Here is a 9,314-nt window from a genome sequence, read left to right on the forward strand (position 1 = left end):
CGGATTGGAAACTTGCAGGAGAGACTGTCCAGAGCCAGGCTTGGTTCCTCGGTCTGTGGTTTCCCAGCTAATCGGGCTGGTGGCAGGTAGTGCACTGATCCTTCCTGGGCTGTGGCGGGCTGAAGCTCGATCGGGTGGCTTTTCAACGGGGCCGGGCAGCGAGTTGGGAAGCAAAGAGAGAGAGAGAGGGTGGAGCACACAGGGCGCGGCCGGTGCTTCGGAGCCGGGCAGCGTTCGGACCTAAGAAGAGGGAGGGAAGTGTCCCAGAGGGTCCGCTCCACGACGGGAAAATAATAAAAGAAAAAAAAAATCAATATTAAACGCGCAAGAAACCGTGGAAAGCAGCGCTAACAACAGCGGGGAAGAAGGCAAAGCGCGGGAGGCGCCATTTTGTTAAATCGGGGAAGAAGGCAAAGCGCGGGAGGCGCCCTTTTAGATTTGCAAGATGCCAAAGACTGGCTGTATCACTGCTTTTGATAATAAAATAGAGGACTGGACCACGTATGTGGAAAGAGTCGAGGTATATTTCGAGGCAAACGAAATAGCGGAGGGGAAAGAGGCATCGATATTGCTAAACTTAATGGGCGCTAGAACGTACGGCCTATTGCGGGACCTGATTACTCCAGCCAAACCGAAGGTGAAGAGTTTTAACAAAATTGTTGCTGTCCTACAGGAACACTTAAACCCTGCACCGCTGTTGATAGCAGAAAGATTTAAATTCCACAGGAGAACTCAGCACAAAGATGAGAGCAATGCTGAGTATCTTACGGAACTACGCAAGCTATCAAAGCACTGCCAGTTCGGAGCAGGACTGGCAGATACCCTACGGGACAAATTTGTCTCTGGACTCCTGAGTGAAGGAACACAGAAGAAGTTACTCTCAGAGAAAGAGCTGACACTAGATAAGGCTTTCAGCGTGGCAGTATCGTATGAAGCAGCAGCCAGGGGAGCTGCAGAAATTCAACAAAAACCACAGGAATACGGCACCCATGAAATGACACGGGGATTTGCAAAATGTTATCGCTGCAGCAGAACTAACCATGACCAGAAGGACTGCTGGTCCAAAGACAAAATATGCAGGCAATGCGGGAAGATGGGACACATTGCACGAGTTTGCAGGTCTGGGAAGAAGACCAGCGGCAACAAAAAGGCTACTAAGGAACCGTACAAGAAAGTACAAAAGATGACGGACAGTAGTTCCGAAGACCAGATGAGCGATAGTGAATCCGGGAACAGGAGACTAAGCTGTCTCAAACTTCACAATGTAATCGCAAAAGAGGATCACCGAACCATTTGGGTCACCCTCACGATAGCAGGGTCCCAAGTTAAAATGGAATTGGATACAGGATCAGCGCTAACCGTCATGAATCGATGAGACTACGAGCGGCTATTTTCGCACATACCCTTGAGAGAGACATCCATTGTCTTGACGACGTATACGGGGCAAAAAGTATACACCAGAGGAAAAATAAGGGTGCCTGTCAAATACAACGGCAAGAAAATACGGAAATTGTATCTCTACATACTGCCAAATGGTGGACCACCGTTATTGGGACGGGAATGGATCAGGAAGATAAACTTAGATTGGCACTCCATTCATGCAATGATGGTGGACGGTAAAAAAGATGAAGACGTCACTCCTGGACGATTGTCAACAATCTTAGCTAACGCCAAAGAGGTATTTCAACAAGAACTGGGCACGCTTAAAGGCGTAACCGCCTCGATAAAAATAGAAGAGAATGCAGTTCCCAAGTTTTTCAAAGCAAGACCGGTACCATATGCAATTCGCCCAGCCGTCGAGGCAGAGCTGGAGAATCTGGAGAAGGCGGGCGTGTTGTCTAAGGTCGACTGGAGCGAGTGGGCGACACCCATTGTTCCTGTCATGAAGAAAACGTTAAGCAATAAGTCCGGAGAGCCAAGGAAGATTCGCATCTGTGGGGATTTCAAGGTGACGGTGAACCCGGTCCTTCACACAGTACAATATCCTCTTCCAAGGATAGAAGACATATTCGCCTCACTGTCTGGAGGGAAGCGTTTTACAAAATTGAACTGGCACAAGCATATTTGCAGATGGAGGTTGAGGAGTCCTCTAGGAAGTATCTCACGATAAACAGTCACAAAGGTCTTTACCAGTATCATCGATTGGTATTCGGAGTAGCATCGGCTCCGGCGATATGGCAAAGAGCGATGGAACAAGTCCTGCAAGGGATTCCGGGGACTCAGTGTTACTTGGACGACATCCTTGTAACAGGTGAAGATGACAGTGAACACCTTAACAACCTAGAAAAGGTGCTCACTAGACTACGGGAACATGGGCTGCGAGCCAACCGCCCCAAGTGCGAATTTTTTAAGAAACAGATATCGTATTGTGGCCACGTGATTGATGAAGAGGGGTTACATAAGTCCCCTGACAAAATTGAAGCGGTTGTTAAGGCCCCAGCGCCTGAAAATGTGTCGCAACTGAGGTCATTCCCCGGATTGGTGAATTACTATCATAAGTTTTTGCCGAATTTGTCGACAATTCTGCACGCACTGAACGCCCTGCTACGAACGGGGGTAGCATGGAAATGGAGCGATGATTGTAAGCGTGCTTTTCAGAAGAGTAAGGACTTAATCACTTCAAGGGAAGTATTGGCTCACTACAACCCAGCACTGCCAATCAGGCTGGCGTGTGATGCGTCTCCCTACGGCATTGGGGCGGTACTGACACATAAATTCCTTGATGGTTTAGAGAGGCCGATAGCTTTTGCGTCATGCTCGTTAACTTCTGCCGAGTGTAACTACGCCCAGATTGACAGAGAGGCCCTCAGCCTAGTGTGGGGGGTGAAGAAGTTCAATCACTACCTGCACGGTCAAAAATTTACTCTACTAACCGATCATCAACCTCTTGTCTCCATTTTCAACCCTCAGAAGGGCGTACCGATAATGACAGCACAATGGCTGCAGAGATGGTCCCTTTTCCTAGGGGCACACCAATATGACATCGAGTACAAAGGAACTAAACAGCATGGAAATGCTGATGGATTGTCACGTCTACCGTTGCCGACGGTGGAAGAAGAAGACCTTGCAGTGGATCCAATGGAGTTATTCCACTCGACCATAGTCGAATGTCTCCCTGTGACGAATGCAAACATAGAAAAGGAAACACAGAATGACCCGACACTATCACGGGTCTATGATTTAACGGTGAAGGGATGGCCAGCACATGGCGAACCACTGCTGCCAGCATTCTCGCCGAGAAGAGAACAGCTGTCAGTGTGCAGAGGAACCTTGATGTGTGGATCCAGAGTAGTAATTCCACCTAAGTTGATGGATAGAATGCTCAATGAGCTTCATGAGGGTCATCTGGGTGGGGTAAAAATGAAGAGCTTAGCCAGAGCGTTTGTGTGGTGGCCGGGAATCGATAGAGAAATCGAAGAGATGACCAAGAGCTGTGCAGGATGCCAGAAGGTCCAAAACGCCCCACCACAAGCTCCTCTGCATCCATGGGAGTGGCCCTCATCTCCATGGCAAAGGGTGCACATTGATTTTGCTGGTCCCTTCATGGACTCGATGTTTTTAATTGCGGTGGATGCACATTCAAAGTGGCCAGAGGTAATAAAAATGTCCTCAACCACCACGGAAAAAACTATCACAGTTTTACGAACCATATTCGCCAGGAATGGGCTGCCTGAACAGATTTGCTCCGACAATGGACCACAGTTTGTGTCTGAAGAGTTCCGGAGGCTCTTAAAGAACAATGGTGTTAAGCATTACACATCTGCCCCATATCATCCAGCCACTAATGGATTGGCCGAGAGGTTTGTCCAAACATTCAAGAAGGTTATCAAGGCAATGTGTAATGAAGATATACCCCTACAACACAAGGTGGACAACTTCTTGTTTGCCTACCGGAATGCGACACATGCGGTTACCAACCAAACTCCAGCCATGATGTTCTTCAATCAAAGACTACGATGCCGCTTGGATTTGGTTAAGCCAAACGTCCGAAGAGATGTGGAGAACAGGCAGTTTCAGAATATGAATGAAAGGCCGACCAGGAGTTTTAAGATAGGTCAACCAGTTTTGGCCCGGGACTACTGCACTGAGAAATGGCAGCCAGGAACGATTTGTACACGACAAGGACCTCTCATGTATACCGTGGACATTGGGGAGAGCATTGTAAGACGCCATGCTGACCAGATTCTAGAGTCACGGGAAAACGTCAACTCCACACCACGATCTGATACACCTGGTAATGAAATCGACGTTCCAATTGCAGATACCGCAGAACCGGTAATATTGGAAGCAGATGAACCAAACAACGACATTGATCCCGACTCAACATTGCCAGAAGAACCTGATACCCCAAAGAGGCGTTATCCAGACAGAATCAGGAAGCTTCCTCAAAGACTGAACTTATAATTGCTTAAACTTAACCAATGTATCTAGCAACAGTAATTGTGATTGTAACTAGTTATCATTTAGTTGTTAAATGAATGTTATGTACTGTTTGTCTAAAAGGGGAGGAATTGTTGTGTATGTACCTTTAAGAGAATAACTGGTCTCAGACTGCAGTACCGGCAGTGACCACCCCTGTATAAAAGGCGCTATTCACAGAATCACAGAATCCTCACAGTGCAGATAGAGGCCATTTCGGCCCATCGAGCCTGCACCGACACATATCCCACCCTATCCCCATAACCCCACGTATTTAATCCCCTAACACTAAGGGTCAATTTATCATAGCCAAATCAACCCAAATCAACCTAACCTGCACATCTTTGGACTTTGAGCCTCTGTGTTTTTAGTTTCACTATTGACTTCCACCAGTAAAGACTTACTTTGTTCACTCCTGCTGTCCGTGTCTCAATTATTCACGGACGTAACAATAGCGACAGAGGGACGTCGTTTATGAGTGATGAGTTACGCCGGTTCTTACTATCAAAAGGGATTGCTACTAGTAGAACCACTAGCTACAACCCCCGGGGCAATGGGCAGGTTGAGAGGGAGAATGCGACAGTGTGGAAGGCAGTCGTTCTGTCTTTAAAATCGAAAGGCCTACCGACCTCACGCTGGCAGGAAGTTCTTCCCGATGTACTGCATTCCATAAGGTCTCTGCTGTGCACTGCAACAAATGCTACTCCTCATGAGAGGATGTTCGGTTTCCCCAGGAAATCTTCCTCAGGTATTTCACTACCCGGGTGGTTGATGTCCCCGGGCACTGTACTGCTACGAAAACATGTGAGAGGTCATAAGACTGAGGAAGTACGGCTCCTTCACGCCAATCCTCAGTACGCATATATTCAATACCCTGATGGACGTGAGGATATTGTTTCAATAAAGGACCTAGCTCCGGCAGGAGAAAAGAGAGAGAGCGATGCTGCTAGCGAAGATGCGGGTGTGGAGCACCGTGATGCGCCGCCTGTGGGGGTGGGATGCCCGGAGGTACAAGACATACAAAACGTCGTTTTGGAAAACCCAGCAGACGCCGGGACGGCGGAGGAACCTGAGCAAGTCCCCCAAGAGGTTCCTCGGCCGACGCTCCGTCGCTCACTACGAACTGTAAAACCTCCGGTCAGACTTAACTTCTAGGAGGGGTGAATGTGGTGAAATAAGTCTTATAAGTATATACCTTATTCTACCTGTGTATAGTTTCCTATTGTAATCTATTGTAACCCTGCTGTTTTCTTGGTTGGCCAGGAATGCTGATGTACTGTATACCACTCTGCTGTGCCATTGATTGTCCTGATCTGTTACTTCACCCCTGGCTCCGCCTCCTAGTTCACTTCTAAGAAGCTGGTCAGAAGGCTAACATGTGTGTTCTGTTCTGTCCAGTTCTAAGCTATTAAAAGCCAACTGTTTGAGTTATAACTACCAGTCTCTGTAGCTATTTAAGGTATATCAACGCCTTTGTGGAATGAAGTATCTGCAGCTCGATTCCTAACTGGCACCGTGTCCCGTTCACCCATCAACCCCCGTGCTCACTGAGACCCGTTCACCCATCACCCCTGTGCTCACCGAGACCCGTTCACCCATCACCCCTGTGCTCACCGAGACCCGTTCACCCATCACCCCCTGTGCTCACCGAGACCCGTTCACCCATCACCCCTGTGCTCACCGAGACCCGTTCACCCATCACCTCCTGTGCTCACTGAGACCGTTCACCCATCACCCCCTGTGCTCACTGAGACCGTTCACCCATCACCCCCTGTGCTCACTGAGACCCGTTCACCCATCACCCCCTGTGCTCACCGAGACCTGTTCACCCATCACCCCCTGTGCTCACTGAGACCCGTTCACCCATCACCCCCTGTGCTCACCCCGAGTCCCATTCACCCATCACCCCCTGTGCTCACTGAGACCTGTTCACCCATCACCCCTGTGCTCACTGAGACCGTTCAGCCATCACCCCCTGTGCTCACCGAGACCCGTTCACCCATCACCCCCTGTGCTCCCCGAGACCCGTTCACCCATCACCCCCTCTGCTCACTGTGGTAAACCACTGTTTGTATTCCACTGTGTACATGCCTGGACATGCCTCGGCTGACTCCTCCCACAAGTCCTAGTATAAAGGTGACTGCTCCCCAGCCCTTTGTATTTCTGGACCGGTCGACCACTCGAGGCAGACCTTCATTCTTTTGTTAATAAAAGCCTTTAGTTACTCTCTTAACTCTCAGTCTTTTATGAGTAATTGATAGCGCATCAATTTTATTAACAAAATTTTTATAATGGGGAAGATCCTCACACCAGCATGCCTGGACTTAGATCATCGGGAGGCGGACTCATCCACCAAGTTTACTCACTGGCTTAAGTGTTTCGAAAAATTCCTGACCGCCTCCGCAGCAATCAAATCGGACGAGGACAAACTGGATGTCCTGACCTCCAAAGTGAACCACCGAGTGTACTCGGTCATCCAAGACGCGACCTCGTACGCGGACGCTATCAAGCTCCTGAAGGACCAGTACACGCGCCCAGTGAACGAAGTGTACGCCAGGCACCTTCTGGGGAGTCGTAAACAACAACCTGGGGAATCGACCGTGGAATACCTTCAGGCACTGTCTGTGCTTGGCCGGGCCTGTGGTTGTAAGGATGTAAAGGCCGCCGTGTACACAGAGGAACTTATCCGGGACGCTTTTGTAGCGGGCCACAGATCCAATTACACCCGACAGCGACTGTTGGAGCAGAGTGACCTCGACCTCAACAAGGCCTCTGAACTCGCACTATCATTGGATGCAGCCTACCGGGGCATGGATGCCTACTCCTCTGCACCGTGGACGCCGCGGGGAATGACAGCCTGGGACACGGTAGGACCGCCTCATAGCGCCGTGCCACCCCAGCCACACCCCAGCAACGGCCCAACTACCGCAGCAGTGTCCCAAGGCCAGACAGCAGTGCCCCAAGGCCAGAAATGCTACTTCTGTGGCCAGGCAAAACACCCCAGAGCGCGCTGCCCGGCGAAAAACGCGATCTGCTCGGGCTGCGGGAAGAAGGGACACTACGCTAGCGTCTGCAGGGCCAAAGCCACCCCGAACCCCAGCAGCGCCGCGTGTGGGCCATGCGGGCCGCCATCTCAGTCTCCATAAGAGACCTTGCACCCTCGGGGGCCGCAGTAACCCACTACTCACTACCACCCCCCCCCACAATCCGATATCCAGCCCCAGCAGACGGCAGGCCTGGGCCCCGCGACCCGCTCGACATCTACGAGGACGACACGCCTGTGCCACAGCCTACGCAGGACTTGACGCCGGAAGCTCCACTACCCCTGCCGTCGCCACGCCGATCACAGCGGCAGACAAGACCTCCGGAGAGACTCCAATACACTAACTTTTAATACACTTCACCCCGCCGGACTCAATTTTAAACAAGGGGTGAATGTGGTAAACCACTGTTTGTATTCCACTGTTTGCATGCCTGGACATGCCTCGGCTGACTCCTCCCACAAGTCCTAGTATAAAGGTGACTGCTCCCCAGCCCTTTGTATTTCTGGACCGGTCGACCACTCGAGGCAGACCTTCATTCTTTTGTTAATAAAAGCCTTTAGTTACTCTCTTAACTCTCAGTCTTTTATGAGTAATTGATAGCGCATCACTCACCCCGAGTCCCGTTCACCCATCACCCCCTGTGCTCACTGAGACCCATTCACCCATCACCCCTGTGCTCACTGAGACCGTTCACCCATCACCCCCTGTGCTCACTGAGACCCGTTCACCCATCACCCCCTGTGCTCACTGAGACCCGTTCACCCATCACCCCCTGTGCTCACTGAGACCCGTTCACCCATCACCCCCTGTGCTCACCCCGAGACCCGTTCACCCATCACCCCCTGTGCTCACCGAGACCCGTTCACCCATCACCCACTGTGCTCACCCTGAGACCCGTTCACCCATCACCCCCTGTGCTCACCCCGAGACCCGTTCACCCATCACCCCCTGTGCTCACTGAGACCCGTTCACCCATCACCCCCTGTGCTCACCCCGAGACCCGTTCACCCATCACCCCTATGCTCACCCCGAGACCCATTCAATCATCACCCCCTGTGCTCACCGAGACCCGTTCACCCATCACCCCCTGTGCTCACTGAGACCCGTTCACCCATCACCCCCTGTGCTCACTGAGACCCGTTCACCCATCACCCCCTGTGCTCACCCCGAGACCCGTTCACCCATCACCCCCTATGCTCACCCCGAGACCCATTCAATCATCACCCCCTGTGCTCACTGAGTCCCGTTCACCCATCACCCCCTGTGCTCACTGAGACACGTTCACCCTTCACTCCCTGTGCTCACTGAGACCCGTTCACCCATCACCCCCTGTGCTCACTGAGACACGTTCACCCATCACCCCCTGTGCTCACTGAGACCCGTTCACCCATCACCCCCTGTGCTCACTGAGACCCGTTCACCCATCACCCCCTGTGCTCACTGAGACCTGTTCACCCATCACCCCTGTGCTCACTGAGACCGTTCACCCATCACCCCCTGTGCTCACCGAGACCCGTTCACCCATCACCCCCTGTGCTCACCGAGACCCGTTCACCCATCACCCCCTGTGCTCACTGAGACCCGTTCACCCATCACCCCTGTGCTCACTGAGACCCGTTCACCCATCACCCCCTGTGTTCACCGAGACATCGTTCACCCATCACCCCCTGTGCTCACTGAGACCCGTTCACCCATCACCCCCTGTGCTCACTGAGACCGTTCACCCATCACCCACTGTGCTCACTGAGACCCGTTCACCCATCACCCCCTGTGCTCACCCCGAGTCCCGTTCACCCATCACCCCCTGTGCTCACCCCGAGACCCGTTCACCCATCACTCACTGTGCTCACC

The sequence above is a fragment of the Somniosus microcephalus genome, chromosome 2 (genome assembly GCF_052327205.1).
Source record: "Somniosus microcephalus isolate GS21.2 chromosome 2, FLI_Smic_1.0, whole genome shotgun sequence".
NCBI lineage: Eukaryota > Metazoa > Chordata > Chondrichthyes > Squaliformes > Somniosidae > Somniosus > Somniosus microcephalus.